Here is a 22144-nt window from a genome sequence, read left to right as displayed (position 1 = left end):
TGTCCTTTCACGGTCAAATGTAATGTTTTCCATCTTTTCCAAATTACATAAAATGACATACATTTACTTTTATTTTGAGCAAAAGTCAGAACATTGTACTTACAACAGTTATTTTAGAAATAGAGTTAGTTTAAAAACATTATGCCAAGTGAAAGAAGCCAGACAAAGGCCAAAAAAACTCTTGAGAGCCCCTTGGATTGCAAGGAGATCCAACCAGTCCGTCCTAAATGAAATCAGTCCTGAATATACATTGGAAGCACTGATGCTGAGGTTGAAACTGCAATACCTTGGCTACCTGATGTGAAGAACTGACTCATTTGAAAAGACCCTGATGCTGGGAAAGATTGAAGGCAGAAGGAGAAGGGGACGACAGATGATGAGGTGGTTAGATGGCATCACTGACTCGATGGACATGAGTTTGAGTAAACTTCAGGAGTTGGTGATGAACAGGAAGGCCTGGCGTGCTGCAGTCAATGGCGTCACCAAGAGTCGGACGTGACTGAGCAACTAAACTGAACTGAGAATAGTCACATCCATAGAAAAAAAAAAGATCAGTGGATTCCAGCATCTGGGGGTGATGGTGACAGTGAATGTGGAGTGACTGCTATTGTATGTGAATTTTATCTCAGTAAAAAAGTTTATCAAACTAAAAAAATAGGTACTCATTACCTTTTGTTACTATTCATTTCTAATCATTTGTCTCTTCTTTTTTTAAAAAAAGGGCTTTATCATGATAAAATTCACAATTGAGAGATATTTAGCATTTCACAAAGTGGTACATCCAACAACACTATCTAATTACATATTTTCATTGTCTCCTTGAAAACCTACACCCAGTAGCAGTTACTAACCAACCTCTCCTTACCCTCAGTTCAGTTCAGTTCAGTTGCTCAGTCATGTCCAACTCTTTGTGACCCCCATGGATTGCAGCGCGCCAGGCTTCCCTGTCCATCATTAACTCCCAAAGCTTGTTCAAACTCATGTCCATCGAGTTGGTGATCCCATCCAACCATCCCATCTTCTGTCGTCCCCTTCTCTTCCTGCTTTCAATATTCCCAGCATCAGGGTCTTTTCAAACGAGTCACCTCTTCGCATTAGGTGGCCAAAGTATTGGAGTTTCAGCTTCAGCATCAGTCCTTCCAATGAATATTCAGGACTGATTTCCTTTATGATTGACTGGTTTGATCTGTTTGCAGACCAAGGAACTCTCAAGAGTCTTTCTTCTCCAACACCACAGTTCAAAAGCATCAAAAGCTCCCTATCCTATCCCTTGGCAACTGCTAATTTACTTTCTGAACTGAAGAATTTGCCTACTTGTGTGTGTTCAGTCTCTCAGTCAGGTCCTACTCTTTGCTTCCCCATGTAGTATAAATAGCGCACCAAGCTCCTCTGTCCATTGAATTTTCCAGGCAAGAATTCTGGAGTGGGTTGCCATTTCCTACTCCAGGGGCTTTCCTGACCCAGGGATTGAATCCACGTCTCTTACATCTTCTGCATTGTCAGACAGATTCTTTACTACTAGCAACACATGGGAAGTCCTTGGGACATGTCATATATATATAAATAGAATAATCTAATATTGATATATGAACTTCTATGACTGGATTCCTCTATTTAGCACAAGGTTTCAACATCCATCTATGCTATAGCATGTATCCATACTCCAACCCTACTTATAGTTAAATAAATTCAATTTTATGAGTATACTACATTTTTTTAGCCATTCATCAGTGTATAGATTTTTTTTGCTGTTTTCAGGTTTTGGCTAAAATATATAATGCTGCTACGAGCATTTATGTACTGGTTATTAAGTTTTCTTTCTTTCTTTTTTGATTAGGGAGCGTACACTTAGATGTGAAATGCCTTGGTCATATGGGAATTCTGTGGCTAAGATTTCAAGAAATAGAAAAAGTCATTTTCCAAAATGACTATACTGTTTACATTTTCACCAGCAATATATAAGAGTTACAGTTTCTATGCATCATCATAAATGCTTGCTTATTGTCTATCTTTTAGACTGTGTCCATCTTAGTGTGTTTGAAGTGTTACCTCATTGCAGTTTTGATTTGCATTTTTGTAGAAACTAATTATGTTGAGCATATTTTCATGTAACTATTTTCCCTTTGTATATTTTCTCTGGAAATATTCAGATCTTTATTTCATTTTTGAAGTGGGTTATTTATCTTTTTTTTAAAAAGAACATTTGGTTGTAATAGTTCTTTTTATATTCTGGATATAAGTATCTTTAGGGATACACAATTTGCAAATATTTTCTCCCATCCTATGAAGTACTTTTTCATTTTCTTGATGATATTTATCTGCAGCACAAAAGGTTTTAGCTTTGATGTATTCTATTTTTTCTTGGTCACTTGTGTTTTAGTGTCATATCACAGAAATCAGTTCTTAATACAGGTCACAAAGATTTACTCCTATGTGTCCTTCTATGAACTTCACAGTTTGGGCTTTTGCATTTAGTTCTTTGATCATTTGAGTTAATTTTTATATGTAGTATGAGATAGGGACTAAATTCACTTTTTAATATCCAGCTGTCCTAGCAGTGGTTAAAAAGACAATTGCTTCTGCTGAATTGTCTTGGCCTATTATTGAAAATCAATTTACCAAGAGCTGTGTTTATTTCTAGACTCTCAATTCTTTTCCATTGATCAATAAACTAGTCTTAAGCTAGTATTCTACTCTCTTGACTACTTCTCTAGTGACTTTTGAAATTAGAAATCTGAAGCCTTCAACTTTTTCTTCTTTTTCATATTTTCTGGACTGTTCTGCATTCATTGAATCTCTAAATAGTTTTAAGGTAAGCTTTTCAATTCCTGCAGAAAAGACAATTGTGATGATAAAAATTTCACTGAATCTGTAGGTCATTTGAAGGAGTATTATTATCTTAACAATAATAATCCTCTGGTTGATGAGTATGGGATATATTTACATTTATTTTGGTCTTCTTTGATTTATTTCTATTATATTTTGTACTTTTTAGTGTACAAGTCTTGTGCTTCTTTTGTAAATTTATTTATAAGTATTTTGCTTTTTTGATGTGCTGTAAATGGAACTGTTTTCTTTTATATTACGGTGGGTTGGTCAAAAAGTTTGTTCAGGTTTTTCTGTAAGGTGTTACTTTTTGACCAACCCAATATTATATATCATTTTTATATTACATTATAATTTTTAATTGAAGTATAATTCATTTAGAATGTTGTGTTCTGTTGTAGTGTACAACAAAGTAATCAAGTTTTATGTTTATATTCTTTTTCAGATTCTTTTCCATTATAGTTTATTACAACATACTGAGTATAGTTCCCTGCGTTATAGAGTAAGTCCTTGTTCACTTACTTTATATATAGTAGTGTATATGTGTTAATCCCAAACTTCTAATTTATCTAGAGATTATTTTATTAGTTGAAGCAAGTCAGACAAATATCATATGATATCATCTATATGTGGAATCTTAAAAAAAAATGATACAAATGGACATATTTACAAAACAGAAATAGACTCAGAAAACAGACATAGAAAACAAACTTACATTTCCCAAAGGGAATAGTGGGGGTGAGGGAAGAGTTAAATTAGGAATAGTTTTTTCTTAATCTCATTTGGGGATTGTTCATTACTAGTCTGTAGAAATACAGTGGATTTTGTTTTATTGATCTTGTATTCCTTGATGAATTCATTCATTAATTCTAACCGTTTTTTTTTTTTTAATTGGAGTTAAGATTTTTGTGTATATAAGGTCCTGTCATCTGCAAATATTTTTTCCCTTTCCACTTTATATAGTTTGTATTTCTTTTACTTGACTAATTGCCCAGGAGAGAACTTCTAACACAAAATTGAATAGAGATGGTGAGATCTGATAGTTTTGCCTTGTTTCTCATCTTAGAAGGAAAGTATTCTCTCTTTCACCACAATATTTTCTTTGATTTTTCTTTGTCCTTTATTAGACTCAAGAATATCCTATTTTCAGTTTGGAAAGTATTTATATTCTAAAAGAGCTTGGATTTTGTAAAATCTCATTTTGTGTCTATCAAGAAATTCATGTAGTATCTGATTTTTCATTATTAATATTGTTTTTTACATTGATTGATTTTCAGATTTTAACCACTGTTGTATTACTATAATAAATCCTACCTGGTCATATTGTATAATTTTTCATGCATTTCCTGATTCATTTTCACACCATTTTGTTGAGAAATTTTGCTTTTATAAAGTTTACATATCTGTACTATTGTTATCTTCTGTTATCTTTATCTTAATTTTGACATTAAGGAAATGCTAGGATCAGAATAAGCTGAGAAGAGTGCACTCCTTTTCTACATTGCAAAAGAATTTGGGGAGAATTGATATGAAATCTTTCTTCATTGTTTGCTAGAAATCACCACTACATCCACCTCAGCCTCAAAACCTTCCCTGATGTGAGCTGAGCAAAAGCCATCTGGATGGTAGGCTCCAGGGCTATCAGGTTAGAAGACTGTTTAGCTGATCTCAGAATCACTTTGTGTAATGACAAAGACTGACGCCCAGACCAGGAGAAGAATACCCAGCTTGTACATGGACTGCCTATCCCACTCTCAATTCATGACCAATACTAAACACTGTCAAACAATGCATTAGAATTGTTCCATAATGTAGTCTCTTGACAATTCAAAAGAAAACATCACATTAAGCAATATGATTCTCTAATGCTTCCCTTACTTTTCTGTCTTCATTTACCACTATGAACACATACATACACTTACACCCACAGGTACACTTGTACACATTCAGATGCACTAACTATGTAAGATGAGTGAAACATTTGTCTCAAATACAAACTTAAGGGAGAAGGTCCACAACTTAGTTATTAAATTAAGAGCACAATACATTATTTTAAAAAGCAAAACTACTGCAAAATCTACAACAAACTATCACAATTTCAGATAAAGGCAGGATTCCACTTTGCCTTTGCATAACTCTGCCTCATTGCCTTCCCCTGGCAAATGGCAAATTTTGTTTACAAAAGCAGATGACTCATAGTTTCTAATTATCTTTTTTATAAATATGCTTCATTTTCATATCAGTGAAAATTGAAAAAAACAAAGCCTGCTCTCCAAATTAATATCCGCTCACCCTCATGAAATAAGATTATTTATCATTTTATCAATTACAGTATGATAATATTTATCACTACAGAGAATCAACACATAATAATAAAACTACAAACAAGACTGGGGAATTTATAAGCTGAGCAGAATTTGAGCATTTTTTAAAGATTTTTATCTATAGCACTTAAAATAACTATTCAGGAGTCCAAAAGTCAATTTATTGACATAAGAGGAAGAAACCAGTCAGGTGAATAAAAACTTCACACAGTGTAGGATTTTCTTAACATCTTCATTTATTGCATGAATGCATCTTTCCATTATATTCTCATCTCCACTTCTGATAAAGTGCTGAGTACTGCATTTCGAGTTGTCATATCTAAGGCTAACTTCTGTTCATTCCTATCTAGGGTAGTCAGTTCCCCACATGAACTCTCTTAGGAAGGTGGATCCACCATGCCTCAGGCACTTACTATATATCATACAAATGTCAAGTGTAATCCTAATTCCCTTCAGTGGTGGTTACTTCTGTTGCAGTTACAGAAGGAGCACTCCATTAACAACAGGAAAACAGAGTTTCCGTATGTGTATGAATGTGTAGCACAATTTCCAGCTCCCTAAATTGGCTCAATTTCTTATCTCTATTTTTCTCTCCCCTTTCCCTTTTTGATATATGAATTTTGTGCTTTCCTCTCCCATTTGTATCTTACAAAACAGGCTACCATGACCAGAAGAGGAAAAAAAAATTATACTTGTTTCCCTGAAATAATTAGAAAACAGAAAATTTTAGTTACTGTCAAGGTCCATGAATATTACATTATTAAGAAATTAATATTTCAATCAAAAAGAAAAATGTGTGACTACTTTTACACTTTTTTTTTTTTGGAAGGAGCATCCCCCAAACTTTTAAAACCCTATAGGAAACACACACAAAAAATATTACCGAACTTACAGCCTTTCTGCTAGTTTCCCAATGTTTTACTTTTCTGAATTTGACAGACACTTGGTAAAAAGTCTATCAAAATTTCCAGCAATGAGCTTTTCAGCAATTTAAAATTTTATCTTATGAATCAGAAAGTTTATGTTTGCCTAATAATGACCCACAAAACCTAAAGTGAGTATATTGCATTAATACACCCCCCCAAAAATAGAGTAAGAATAAGAGTAAGAATCTGGAGGTAAAAAGACTCAAGTAGGAATTTCTGAATGCCCTGAAATTTCTGTTTTCCATCCCCACCCTCTTCAATATGTTCTGCTCCTAACTGAATGACTCTCTCTCTGATACTGCTTATAACTTTGGTTCACTGCTCAAAACTCTCAAAGACATCCCTCCTGTGCTCAAGAATTAAAATTAAGTGCCTTTGCCTAACAGTCAAAGCCACGCATTCTCTAATCCTAATCCCATTCATAAACTATAAATAATGAAGCAATATGCTAGAGAGAATATAGCAAATCACAGGTAGGTGAAGCCATATATTGAAAGTGTGAAAATTATGGGAATTTATAATACAACAGATTTTTTTCCTTTTTTTTAACTGAAGTATAATTAATTTACAACAAAGAGATTCAATTATATGTATATTAACATATTTTAATATATATTCTTTTTCAGATTCTTTTCCATTATATGTTATTACAAGATATTGAATATAGTTCCCTGTGCTATACAGTAAGTCTTTGTTGTTTATTTTATATAGAGTTGTGTTCATATGCTAATCACAAACTCCTAATTTATCCCCTTCCCCTACCATACTGCTTTCCCCACTGGTAACCATGTTTATGTTCTGCCTGTGAGTCTATTTTTGTTTGCTAAATAATTTCATCTGTATCATTTTCTTAGATTCACATATAAGTGAGAGCATATGACAATTGTCTTTTTCTGACTTACCTCACTTAACATGGTGATTTCTAGGTCCATCCATATTGCTGCAAATGGCATTATTTTGTTCTTTTTTTAAATATATACCTGAATGAATGTTTAGTTGCTAAGCTGTATTCGACTCTTTGTGATCCATAGACTGCAATATACCAGGCTTACCTGTCCCTATCACCTGGAGTTTGCTCAAATTCAGGTCCATGGCGTCGGTGATGACATTCAACCATCTTATCTTCTGTCACCTCCTTCTCCTCCTGCCTTCAGTCTTTCACATCATCAGGGTCTTTTCCAATGAGTCAACTCCTCGCATCAGGTGGCCAAAGTATTGGAGCTTCTGTTTTAGCATTAGTCCTTCCAATGAATATTCAAGGTTGATTTCCTTTAGGATCGACTGATTTGATTTCCTTGAAGTCCAAGAAACTCTCACGAGTCTTTTCCAGCACCACAATTTGAAAGCATCAGTTCTTCCACACTCAACCTTCTTTATTGTTCGATTCTCACATCTGCACATGACTTCAGGAAAAACCATAGCTTTGACTAAGTGGACCTTTGTCAGCAAAGTGATGTCTGCCTTTTAATATTCCATTGTATATATGTATCACTTTCTTCCTTTTCCATTCATCTGTCAATGGGAATTTAGATTGATTCCGTGTTTTGACTATTGTAAATAATGCTGCTATAAATATGGGGATGCATGTATCTTTTCAAATTAGAGCTTCCTCCAGGTATATGTCCAGGAGTGGGATTGAAGGATCATATGGTAACTTATTTTCAGTTTTTAAAGGAGTCTCCATTTTGTTCTTCAAAAGATTTCCATCATTTATTATTTGAAGACTTTTAATGACTGCATTTCTGACTTGTCTGTGGTGATAGCTCATTGTAGATTTGATTCACATTTCTCTAACAGTGAGTAACACTGAGTGTCTCTTCACATTTCTGTCGGTCGTCTTCTACTGGGTTGTCTGCTTGTTTGATATTAAGTTGCATGAATTCTTTGTGTATCTTGGAATTTAGTCCTTTGTTGGTCTCATTGTTTGCAAATATTTCCTCCTAGTCTGTAGGTTGTCTTCTGTTTTGTTCATGGTAGAACTTTTCCATATTAAACCACATGTACTTCATACTATCTCTGTCTTTGAGGTTCTCAGGAAAGGGGCTCCCTTCTCATAATTCCTTTTTGTTCTTTTTCATTTATTCCATCTCTTATTGTTCTAACCCCTACTAGATATTTCAGTGAAGTATAGGATCACAGAAAGAGATGTTTACATTGGGAATTATTACCAATGAAGAAGTAATTTCTGTATTTAAGTCTCAGGGTCAGCATTACATGAATTTTTCCACTATTATAATTATTCATTAATCCTTAGGCTTTGCATTAGAATGGTGTAAATTATGCTGCAGTAACAAATAGCCCTAAGATACCAGTGATTTAATACAAAGATGCATTTCTTGTTCATCTTATATGTACATTGTAGGTAACTCAGGGATTCAGGCTAATAGAGATTTCATCATTACAAATAACACAAGTTGCTGGAGTATGGGCAAAAAAAGAAGAGGGAGGTTCTGTGCTTCATATAGAGCTAATGTAGCTATCTTGGCCCATGTGTAACTTCTTCCCACAGCTTGAAGGTGATTGAGAAACATCACTTCAAGAATCACTTGAAGGTGATTGAGAAACACCACATTCCATGACCCAGGATGAAGAGGAGTATACAGTTTTAAGCCACTGGGAGCTCTTTCAGGTTGGCTTCTATGTCCTATAGATAGGTGCACATTTTTCTCATTTTCTTTTTTGAATTTTTCTTTACTTGCTGACACTGTAAGATTCTCACCATTCATCTGCATATTCCCTGCTTTTGTTCTAAAAGCAGTGTTTCATCAAGCAACTGGATTTCTTTTATTGAACAATGGTAAATAGAAACCATAATCCAGGCAATACATATGTTTGTTACTATTGGGCTGTCATGACTTCTAGGTCATTTCAGTGAACAGATTTAGGAAATATATGTATGTATGCTGAATCACACATGTACATACTTACCATGCATCACTAGGACGTTCTATGTAAATAAAATAATTTCAATATTCTACTGATATTTCCAAGTGTAATCTGGTAATATAAGGTTCATTCTTGTCTTCTCCTTCACTTCTTTGTCACTTCTTTCCCTGAAAGTGAGAAAACTGGCTGTCATTATACATAAAACATTTACTTATTAATTTGTACACACTAAAGTTTATTGCAATGTAAAAGTCTATAAATTTTAATAAATGCATAGAGGCAGACATCCATCCCCACATCACCATAAACAAAAAATGTAAACAGAGAAAAATAGATAAATTAGGTTAGTTCAAAATTATAAACTTTTGTACTTGATATTAAACTATCAAGAAAGTCAAAAATAAGCTATTGAATAGGAGAAAATATATGTAAATTGTATATTTGATAAGGGATTTATGTCAAGAATATATAAAAACTTCTTACAACTAAACAATAAAAAGACAAATAACTCACATTAAGAGTAAGCACAGGATCTTAATGGAAAGATTAGAAATGGCAAAAAAACAAAAGCACATGAAAAGATATTCAGCATCTTTAGTCATCAGAAATATAATTCAAAACCTCAGTGAGTTACCTCACATTCACTAAGATGGCTATAACACAAAAGGTTACTATAAAACTGGCTATAACACAAAAGTTGCAATGGTTTCACATCTGTGTGAATACACTAAAATCCACTGAATTGTATACTTTAATGGGTGAATTTTATAGTATGTCAATTATATCTCAATGAAAGTGTCAGACCTTGTAGCACTGAACATGCTTTGGTTTTAAATTAAATTTGCCCTTAAAACAAAATAAAAATATTCCATGCTGTATACGTGTACCACAGCTTCCTTACCCATTCGTCTGCTGATGGACATCTAGGTTGCTTCCATGTCCTGGCTATTATAAACAGTGCTGCGATGAACATTGGGGTGCACGTGTCTCTTTCAGTTCTGGTTTCCTTGGTGTGTATGCCCAGGAGTGGGATTGCTGGGTCATCTGGCAGTTCTATTTCCAGTTTTTTAAGAAATCTCCACACTGTTCTCCATAGCGGCTGTATTAGTTTGCATTCCCACCAACAGTGTAAGAGAGTTCCCTTTTCTCCACACCCTCTCCAGCATTTATTGCTTGTAGACTTTTTGATAGCAGCCATCCTGACTGGCATGTAATATACATGCCACACCATCCTGACTATGGTACATATACACCATGGAATATTACTCAGCCATTAAAAAGGATTCATTTGAATCAGTTCTAATGAGATGGATAAAACTGGAACCCATTATACAGAGTGAAGTAAGCCAGAAAGATAAAGACCAATACAGTATACTAACACGTATATATGGAATTTAGAAAGATGGTAACGATAACCCTATATGCAAAACAGAAAAAGAGACACAGATGTACAGGACAGACTTTTGGACTCTGTGGGAGAAGGCGAGGGTGGGACGTTTTGAGAGAACAACATCGAAACATGTATATTATCAAGGGTGAAACAGATCACCAGCCCAGGTTGGATGCATGAGACAAGTGCTCGGGGCTGGTGCACTGGGAAGACCCAGAGGGGTTGGGTGGAGAGGGTGGTGGATGGGGGTATCGGGATGGGGAATACATGTAAATCCATGGCTGATTCATGTCAATGTATGGCAAAAGTCACTACAATATTATAAAGTAATTAGCCTCCAACTAATAAAAATAAATGGAAAAAAAAAAAGAAAAGAAAAAGCAATAAATGTTTTATTAATGTATAAGACTGGTAAAAGAAAGGAATGATGTAATGAAAGGCACCAGTGTGATGAGAATAAGTGGGAATTTTTGGAAATTGGACCTGGGAAATCAGCTGATTTACTTTTATGTAGTGTGGATTATTTGTTTATAAATGCATTTGTATAACTGATCTCTTAGGTTTGTTTAAATTTATTTATATTAGATAATTTAACTATTCAATAAGGCAGGAGGAAAAGGAAGGAAATTCAGGACTAACTTACAGTAACTTGTCATTGGTGTAAGACATTGGAATTTCAAAAGCTGAGGCATGGAAAGGAGTCACATTCATCCAAGGAAGGCATGGAACAAAGTAGAACTGGTAGCATCTAGAAGGGAGTAATTTTGTAATGTAAATTTTTATCTATAGAAGATGGTGAGGGAAGAACATTGTGTATATGAGAGCAAGTTAATCTCTGTATAATAGAGGTAACTATTATTAGGAATTGTTTTATATCTATAATAAAATGTAAGATTACCACTTTCAGGTCAAAATAACTTTGTGCTTGTCTCAATTTGTTTTTTTTGTCCTTACTTGGCATTGAATTTGACACAGGTCACAAAATCCAAAGTAATAAGCATGTAAGAAAGATGCTTTCTTCCATAGGTATACACGGAATAGTGAGATAAATCAGGTTACAGCCAGAGCTAACAGAAGTAAACCAAAGTGACTACGAGCCCTAAGGGGAATTGTTTTAGTTTATTAGCCTTACTTGTTATTATAATTTGAAAATATACAGAAAGAAGAACTCTAAAATCCTTCTAATACTTTCTTTTTAACAGAGCTACATGGGCTTTATGTGGTCCATAGATGTGGTTTTGTCGTTGCTGTTGTTTGTTTTCCCACCAGACATACATCATGATGTTTGAATTTACTGTCAACATCTAGATTTCAATCACAATAAAAGTGAATGAGAATCCCCACTGAAGTCTAAAATTTTTTGGAATTTTTAAATTTTGACATAATTTCAAACAAAGAAACATGAAAGAAAACTCCTCTAAAACTTTCAGCAGATTTATCAGATTTTTCATTTGATTTTTTGTTCTCCTGAACTTTATAAGAATACATTGTAAATGGCATGTCCTTTTATCCCTAATTTTTTTTTTGATTTTCCAAAGAACAAGAAAATTCTTTTCAAAAGCAATTATACAGTTAACAAAAATTGGGAATCCAAAAATTTAATGTGGATATAAAACCGTGATCTAATGCAAAATCCACATTCAACAATCATTTGTCCTGATAACGTCTTTTATAGCTACTCTTTTCCCTTCATCCAGGATTACACTTTCTTTTTTGTTGTCTTGTGTCTAAAATGTACTTTTTAATCTGGAAGAATCCCTCAATTTTTGACTTTCAAGACATTTTCACATTTGATAAATACTGACCAGTTAATTTGTAGAATGTCCTTTGGGTTTAGTCTGTCTGATGCTTCATTATAATTAGATTCAGATCATCCATTTGGAGCAGGAATATCAGAAGTATGCTAATTTCTTCTTGGTGCAGGGATATGAGAAGTCCAAAGTTTTGAGGGAACCAAAATTCCTGGAGAACTGTCAATGAAGCCCCATGAACAAAGGCAACAAGAAGTGGCCTAAGGAGTGGGAGTGGGAGTGGGCAGGAGCAGGGCATAGGGAAAGTCTGTCTGCGCAAAAGTAAAGTCAGTCTGTACCCCTCCACACCCCTGACTCTCCCCATCCAGAGTCTCTTAAAGACCAGCAAACACTCGTAGGAATTGCAAATAAAATTATTAGAAAAAAATTCTGATGTGAATATTGTCAGCTGAAGTAAAGTCTTCCTTTTTATGGCATGTGAGAGCTGTAATCCACACCAACTAAAAGTCAACATTCTGATTCTGATAAATCTATTCATGTGGAAGTCACATTAACAGAAATGAAAGTAATTCTCCATTCTTAAATAAAAGAAGACAAAAAACTAAACAGTATCCAGCATCGAAAATAAGTAGTATAGAAAAAAGATGAAAATGAATAGAAAAATAGAACTTGAAAATGTGAGTGCAATCAACATGAGAGTAAATATATTTAAGAGAAAATATTAGGAGAATATTTTAGTATTTATGATATTTTATAGTATAACATTTAATAATAAGAGAAAATAGTCCATTTGGAAAACAAAGCAAACTGTTAAGAAAAATGAAAATGAGATAAAAATCTAGGTTATAATGTAAAATCTAGAATATAAATCTAGGATAAGGATATAAGTTCAGTTCAGTTCAGTCACTCAGTCATGTTCAACTCTTTGGGAACCCCATGGACTATAGCACACCAGGCTTCCCTGTCCATCATCAACTCCTGGAACTTGCTCAAACTCATGTCCATCAAGTCCAACCATCTCATTTTCTGTTGTCCCCTTCTCTTCCCATCTTCAATCTTTCCCAGCATCAGGGTCTTTCCCAAGGAGTCAGTTCTTTGCATCAAGTGGTCAAACTTCTGGAGTTTCAGCTTCAGCATCAGTCCTCCCAATAAATATTCAGGACTGATTTCCTTTATGATCGACTGGTTTGATCTTCTTGCTGTCCAAGGGACTCTCAAGAGTCTGCTCCAACACCACAGTTCAAAAGCATCAATTCTTTGGCACTCAGTTTTCTTTATAGTTCAACTCTCACATCCATAAATGACTTGGAAAAACTGTATCTTTGACTAGATGGGCTTTTGTCGTCAAAGTAATGTCTCTGCTTTTCAATATGCTGTCTAGATTTATCATAGCTTTTCTTTCAAGGAGCAAGCATCTTTTAATTTCATGGTTGTAGTCACCATCCACAGTGATTTTGGAGCCCAAGAAAATAAAGTCTCTTACTGTTTCCATTATTTCCCCATCTATTTGCCATGAAGTGATGGAACTGGTTGCCATGATCTTAGTCTTTTGAATGTTGAGTTTTAAGCCAGCTTTTTCACTCTCCTCTTTCACTTTCATCAAGAGGCTCTCCAGTTCCTCTTCATTTTCAGCCATAAGGGTGGTGTCATCTGCATATCTGAGGTTATTGATATTTCTCCTGGCCATCTTGTTCCCAGCTTGTGCTTCATCCAATCTGGCATTTCACATGATGTATTCTGCATATAAGGATATAAAATACCTACTTTAAAAAAAAATAGAGAGAAGGAAAAAGTGGAAATTACAAGTAACTTGAAGGATCAACCAAATGTTCCACCCTTACCTGATAGGAGTTTCAGAAATTGAGAAAGATAAAACAAGAGTATGGATGATGAGGTGAGTGGATATTGGTTGAGAAACAACCAGAAAGTAATAAGAAAAATACTTCTCAGTACTAAAAATAGAATTTTTTTTTTCTTTAGGTTGAAAAAAAAAAAAAACAAAAAACTCCTAAGCTACTGAATCTGAGCAGGGCATTGTGGGGCTTCTGGGCATGGAAGTCTTTGTGTCTCCCATTTCTTCTTTATAGGAAATAAGCTTCTGCCTCCCTTACCTTTTCTGAGTTTCAAAGGGCAGTTTGAAATCAGAGAAGGGAGGAGATGCAGAGACAAGAGAGGGGGCAGCCAAGAAACAATAATGCACCCTCGGGGCAAGGTCCTGGTTCTCTCCAAGGGATACAGATAGCAATATCTTTGAGCCCTTTTGCAGAACAGTAAGTCCCAATAAATAGAAGATATAAACTACTTGATGAAGCATTCTTCATGCCAGAGACAAGGGCACAGCTTGATAACCTTGAAAACCACAGAAACTCATCAGGAGATCACCTGAGGCCAGATTAAAGGAATGCAAGCCCTCCACATACCCTAACCTTTATCAGCAATCCCGTCCCCAACCATTGCTGTAAAATTCCTCGTCAAATTCCCCCAGATTGAAACCTAGAGTTTTAAGGGCATTAGCCCTTAAAAGCCCTTAAGGCTTGTCTCTCTTTGTCTGGAAAAACAAAGTTTTTATTTTCTACTTCACCCAAAACTCTGTCTCCAAGATTTGATTCAGCAGTGGTGCACAAAGGTGGAGTTTTTGACATTACTTCTAAGTAGCTTACACTTCCAGTAAAGGAAAAGAAAATCAAAGATTGCACTGAGATGGTGAGACCACTAGAGAAAGGAAAGTTTTTGTTGGCTATCTGAAAATTCGGAGTTATACCACAAAACAAAATGGATTACTAATTTCATAAATTTACAACATTATATAAAACTTGGCCATATTCTTGTCAACTGATCAAACTCAGCTGTTACTTCTAGGGATGCCCAACACTCCATACAAGTTTTACTTTGAGATGCTTCAAGAAAATGTAATTTATTGTTCCATGGGAGTGAAAGAATTTAACAGAATATTCCTAACAGTGCCAGAACTCGAATTATATAATCTAAATTATTATTATTTTTCTTCCCAATAAAACACTTTCAGCTATCTTTGAAACTGTGATAAGGTTCTATGGCTCAAAGAGATGGAAATTATATTCAAACTGAGCAAGGAAAAGGCCTTTATAATTTTCAAGGGGATTGATTTGAAATTAAAAGACTTACCCAAACTAATTGTCCAAAAGATGTGACTGCAAAATAATGACAACTTTGTCTGCAAAAAAACAAACAAACAAACAAAAACTTATATCCCATTCTTTTTTTCTTAAGAGGCAAATTGAGGATACACTCACTTTATAAGAGGAGGGAAATGAGTAGGAGGAAGACATAAAGCTTGGGAATCAGGGAGATTAATCTGGAAGTGCAGAGAAATTTGTTCTGCAGTAATAGTTGTGCAGTGAGCTGAGACAGCACCTAAGGCTAGTTGGTGAAGAAAATAGGAGAGAGGAAGGGCTATAGTCAGAAACTGGACCACATGTGATAGAAGATATTATTAAGATACATGGGATTAAGGTTAAGTTTTTTGTATATAGTAAACAAATTAGAAAGTCCAGGGAACACAAAAACTATACCAGAAACCATGTAACCATTTGTGAAGTAAACTTAAATGCATCATAATTTTAAACTACTGATGGGGTTTAAGGAAATTTAATCTTGATCTTAAGGAAATTTCTCCTTCAAGTGATATATGGGTTATATCTTTTTTTTCATAAGGGAAGCAATGTAGTCTTAGAGCAATGTTTGGGGTGCAGGGATTGATACTTCTAGAGTTTTTAACTCATAGAATAAATTTGTTGACAAAATGGGAAAATATTATTTGTCATATGGAATACAGCATAAATAGTGTAGTGTTCTTAATAGTCTTGACAGTTAAATTGTTAACAATAGCCATGATAATTTAACATTAAGGATGTAACAGAATTTAAGAAGTGAAAGATTTAAGGAAGTTGAAAAAAAGTTGACAGAAGGATAGGGAAATAAATATATTCATTTTAGAGAGTCTAGAACTTAAGGGAACAAAAGTTGATGGAACAAGAAAAACATTTCAAATATTATTTTTTGTTAAGGCAAATAATATAGAATTATAAATAACAACACAAATAGCTAATAAAACAAATTGTCCATAATAATACAAATAGATAAATGAGTTTGGGAAATGGGAATGGAGAATAAGATGACCATGCTATTGTTTTTCCTTTCATTAGACTATCCAATTATATTGTGCAAAGTTGTTAAATTGTGAAGTAGAAAAATATATAATCTTTTATGAGTAAAACATCACTAGTCAGTAGATATTTATCTAACAAGTGAGGAAAGTTTGCAATAAAGTATAGAAAACTGGAGAGATTAATTTTTATACTAAAATTAATTAATTAAAAGAATATATTAAATTCATATTTTACATTTCTCCTTTAAGATTTGGTGTTGAACCTTTACAATTATCTTTAGCATTATATGTATTAGTAGAAAGCTTTGTGTTATTAATAGTTTTGATAATTCCCAACATTTTTTTGTTTTCTGTTATAGGAAATGTAGAATTTTATATAAATGTTTATAAATATGTGTGGTTTGTCTTCATTCATCATAAACCATGGCTTTTCTTGCAGAAATCAGTGAGCAAGTAGCTATTCCTGGGTTAAGTGAACAATACCCTCATTTTAATACACAATTGTTTTAGTAGGAAAGATTACAAGCAGACAACAAGCCCTTCATTTTCAGGAAGTCACTTCCTTACATCCCCTGACTTTCAAAAACTGCATCATGTGAGGCTGTACATTACTTCTTCAAATTAATCCTGCAACAATTTCTTAGCTTTGAACACATCAAAGGCACCTTATCTTCCTCTACATTTCAGTGGATGGCTGTAGGCTTTCTTAAAAATATCCTTCATTCTTTTGATTCAAGTTGCTCATGGATCTGTCACTTCATCATGGTGGCTGCTCTATCATCTTGCTTTTCATTAAAGTAGGAAATGAGACTTTGAATTGGTGGTCTATGAAATTTAAAAGGATGAAAGTAATGATTGGTCTGAAGTTGCTCAGAAAAGGTCTGGGATACTCCCTTCAAGTTGAAGGTCTCATGATTTCCAATCCCATGAAATCATAAAATATGTAGGAAGTCAATGGAGACAACTTGATGGGGAGATCTTGACAACCTTGTGGTGGGCTTGACATTTAACAGCACAAGACAAGGCCATGTGTGAATATAGAACACATGGCTTACTTGAGCTGCTTTAATAATTCAGTTTAAAACCATGAGTTCAGTCAAATTTCTAGTTTTTTATAGTAACTCAAAAGTTTGACTATTTTTCTTCAATGATTCAGCTGATTGTTTTCATATATTTTAAAATGCTTCTAAGTGAGAAGTGTTAGTTGCTCCATCATATCCAATTCTTTGCAACCCCATGGACTGTAGCCCACCAAGCTTCTCTGTCTGTGGAATTCTTCAGGCAAGAATACTGGAGTGGGTAATCATTCCCTTCTTCAGGGGATCTTCCTGACCCATGGATCGAACCCTGCACTGCAGGCAGATTATTTACCATCTGAGTCACTAGGGAATCTCTTGTTTGAGTAAACAAGTAATAATGGATATCTGAAATCTCCTAAAATTAAATGCAAAGTAGAGGTGTAAGTTTAGTTTAGCACTTATTTAACCCCAAGAAGTTTTTGTATCTATGTTTGAATCAGTTCCTACTTCCTATATTTCAGCAAAGCTTCATTATGAATACTCAACTGCCTTTAAACCTTTTTTTTCTGTGTGTGTGATGACTTTTAAAATCAATTTAAGCCAATAAGCATAAAAACATATGGTGTTTTAGCAGTTGTGGAGCATACAATTGATGGGTCCTTTTCTGAGACGTCAGCTTGATGAGGGTGACAGTTTAGCTTTATTAAAAGACAAAGTGCCAAATATGAGAATTTGCCATCTGAACTACTTTCCTAGGGCACAAGAAGGATGCAACTATAGGGATCTAACAAAGCAGCTTAAGTGTGGGAGGGATTGCATATATTAGCAATTCATTATATAAAAAAGTAACAAGGAAAATGTCATTCACCAAGTATAGAAAATAAATTAATTACAATAATATAGAATTTTCAAAACTGAACTTTCCTTGTCTTCATGACTGGTGTGATATAAAAAAGTCGACAGTGATTGTCAAGTTAGCTCAATAGTCATTAAACATCAGCTAACTAAGCGGGGTAACTTCTTATCCAATTATTCATGGTTCTTAGTACATGTCGTCATAGTTATAGAAATGCTCTTGTATTTATTTTATTTATATATTTTTATTACATATTAATACAAGTGAGTGATTTAGTATAAATTCATCCTTTAAGTTGAAACACACACAAATGGAATAAAAACTCTACTGGGACTGCACTATTTGTTAACTGCAATATTTAATTAATTTAGTTAATGAGTTAATTTAGTTAATAAAATAAAATCAGGATCTGCTTCATATGATAGGACTTCAAACACAAAATTGGATTCTCATGATTTATTTTCTAGGAACTACCCAAACATAAATACAAGTATTTTCAAAATTTTTTCCAGCATTTTTCTGTTCCTCCTTTCTCCCTCATTCCTCTTTTTCTTTTTGTCTTTCCACACATATTTATTTAAGGCTTCTACGTGCCATGCTGTTATGAGTACTTGGGTTACATTGTGAACAAAAGTCTTAGTATAGGTCACACTTCAAAAACACAAAACTTTCCTGTCAGGAGCATTCCTTTTCCGGATGGCTGGTGTGAGGGGCTCCACAGACCTGTTTTCTGTGAACTAAAAATAACTACTGTTAGGGGCTTCCCTGGTGGCTCAGGGGTTAAAGCGTCTGCTTGCAGTGCAGGAGACCCGGGTTCGATCCCTGAGTCGGGAAGATCCCCTGGAGAAGGAAATGGCAACCCACTCCAGTATTATTGCCTGGAGAATCCCGTGGAGGGAGGAACCTGGTAGGTTACAGTCCATGGGGTCACAAAGAGTCGAACACAACTGAGTGACTTCACACACACACACACACAACAGTCCTTAGGGTCACAAAGAGTGGGACATGACTGAGGGATTAACTCATTCACTTTGGCCTTCCCATGTGGTAAAGAACACCGCCTGCCTATTCAGGAGACATAAGAGACACGGGTTCGAGCTCTGGGACAAGAAGATCCCCTGGAGGAGGGCATGGCAACCCTCTCCAGTATTCTTGCCAGGAGAATCCTGTGGACAGAGGAGCCTGGCGGGCTACAGTCCATGGGGTCACAAAGAGCCGGACACTACAGTGACTCAGCATGCACTGTTAACGTCCACAACCGTTTAGTTTTCAGAAATTGTCCTACAGACATACGGCAAACGAAGAATCATTTATTGAAGAAAATTTACTCAATCTCAGTAACACCAATGAGAGTCTGTTTTTTGAGCCACAGCGCACTGCCTTCATTTCTCATCCCCCATGTGCATGGGTTCACGTGTGTGACCAGTAAGTCAGGTCTATCTCTCCCCTCAGTTCGCAGTCAAGGAATATGGAGTCCAATTAGGAGAAGTAAGCTATAAGAATTTTTCATTAGCTCCACTGCTGAGTTACAGAGGCTAAGTTTCTAACAAGGGTGACTGAGAAATGGAGAACTTTCTTCCTTCACCCAGCCCCTCCACATAGAGCAGAAGCTCTGTCGGAAGCACGGTAGACTGAGAACACAGTGTCCCGATTACCTTTGTCCCAGAATGTCTATATAGCTGAGCTTCCATGCTTGACGAGGCGGGGAAAGATATGCATAGAAATGGAAATGTGTGATTCCTACGCAAGAAACACTGTGGCCAACAAAAACTGTAAGAGGGCCCAGATACAGGTTTATAAGAAAAACCCTTCAGAGTAGTCATTATAAATGTGTTCAAATAATTAAAGCCCATGCATGTGTAATGACAATGTTTCATAATGAATATCAATAGAGAGTGAGAAGTTACAGAAAAGACAAAATGGAAATTCCAGGGACTCCACAAGCAAAGTACAAACTTTATTAGAGTGGGGCTGAAAAGTAGGTTAGAACTGGCAGAAAAGTGAGTAAACTTGAAAAGATCAATAGAGATTATGGAATCTGAAAAAACACAGAAAAAAAGAATGAAGGATAAACAGAGTCTCATAGAAATATTAGATATCATTGACATATATGTAAGGGGAGTATAAGAAGAAGAGAAAAAGAATGGAGCAGGAAAAAAGATTCAAAGAAATAATGACTGAAATGTCCCAAAGATGATGAAAAACATTAATCTAACATCAAAAAAAAAAAAAAAAAAAAAAAAAGAAAACCTACAAGTACGAAAATCACAAAGATAGCCACATAGAGACACCTTATGGTTTTCCTGCTGAAAGCCAAAATCAAAGAGAAAAATTTTAAAGCAGCAAGACCATGATTAATTAGAGTGTACAAAGTGCACCAGTTTCTTAGGGCTGCTGTAACAAGCCCTGTCTTAAAACCACAGAAAGGTAGAGAATATTATGCTTAGTGAAATGTCAGACAGAGAAGGACAAGTGCCATATGATACCACTTACATATGGAATCTAAAAATACTACAAATAAATGTATATGCAAAACAGAAATAAATTCAGAGACATAGAAAGCAAGCTTATGGCTACCAAAAAAGAAGAGGGAGCAGTGTCAGGACAAATCAGGGGTCTGTGAGTAACAGATACAAACTACTATATGTAAAATAGATAAGCAACATGGATTTATCATATAGTGTGGATCATTACACCCAATATCTTGCAATAACTTATAATGGAATACAATATGCAAAAATATTGGATCAATGCTGTACATGTAAAATTAACACAATATTGCGAATCAACTAAATTAAAACAAAATTATTTTCAAATAATTTGGAGGCTAGAAACATGAAACAAACATGTACCAGAACCATGATCCCTCTTAAACCTGTAGGAGTGAATTCTTCCTCACTACCTCTAGCTTCTGGAGTCTGTCAGCAATCCTTGTCCTTCCTTGGCTTGTATACGCATTATTCCAATCTCTGCCTCTGCCATCACCTTTTCATCTTATTTCCATTTATCTCTCTTCTTTAAGTACATAGTCTTACTGGATTAAGGGACTATTCTACTCCAATATGATCTCACTTTACTAATTACATCTTCAGTGACTCCTATTCAAATGAGATAACAGTCTAAAGTACTAGGAGTTAGGACTTCAATGTGTCTTCAACAAATCTTCATCATATCTTCAGCATATAGGAAGAGTAGTTACAACAAGAGTAGTTGTAACATGAGAGACAGCCAAAACAGACAAGAAAGTCACAAGAAAGAACAGGGCAATTTCTATGTTTATGAATATAGACATAAAAAACCTTAATAAATTCTAGCCAAGTGAATCCAGCTACACCTTAAAAAGATTACACATGACTAATTGGGATTTATTCCAAGAATGTAAGTTTCATTAAATGTTTGAAAATCAATGAACTTTGTCCATATAGTAAAGAACAGAAACCACATGATTATCTCAATTGGTTTAGAGAATAAAACTGGCAAAATTCAACACCTTTTCATAATAAAATTCTCAATAAACTAGAAGTAGAAGGAATTATCTCAACCTAAAGACAGTCAGGTAGTTCTTCAGAAAGTGTTGAATAGAGTTACCATATGATCTAATAATTACATTACTAGATATATGTCAAAAAGAAATGGAAATATATGTCCTTAGAGTATGTATACCTATGGCTGATTCATGGTGGTGTATTGTGAAACCAGCATGATATTGTGAAGTGATTATCCTTCAATTAAAAATAAATAAATTTTAAAAAGCTTGTGCACAATGTTCATAGAATCATTAATTATAGCCCCGAATCTCGTAATTCCCTCCTATTTAAAAAAAAAAAAGCCCAAATGTCCATCAAATTATGAATGAATAACCAAAATGTAATGTATCCATACAACCACATATTATTTAGCAATAAAAATAAATTAAATACTGATTAATGCTAAGACATAATAAGTCTGATTAAAAAAACAATATGCTAAGTAAATGAAGTCAGTCACAAAAGATCATATATTGCACATATTTTCATATA

Source organism: Muntiacus reevesi, chromosome 20, assembly GCF_963930625.1.
Source record: "Muntiacus reevesi chromosome 20, mMunRee1.1, whole genome shotgun sequence".
Taxonomy (NCBI): Eukaryota; Metazoa; Chordata; class Mammalia; order Artiodactyla; family Cervidae; genus Muntiacus; species Muntiacus reevesi.
Note: the sequence above shows the minus strand (reverse complement) of the source record.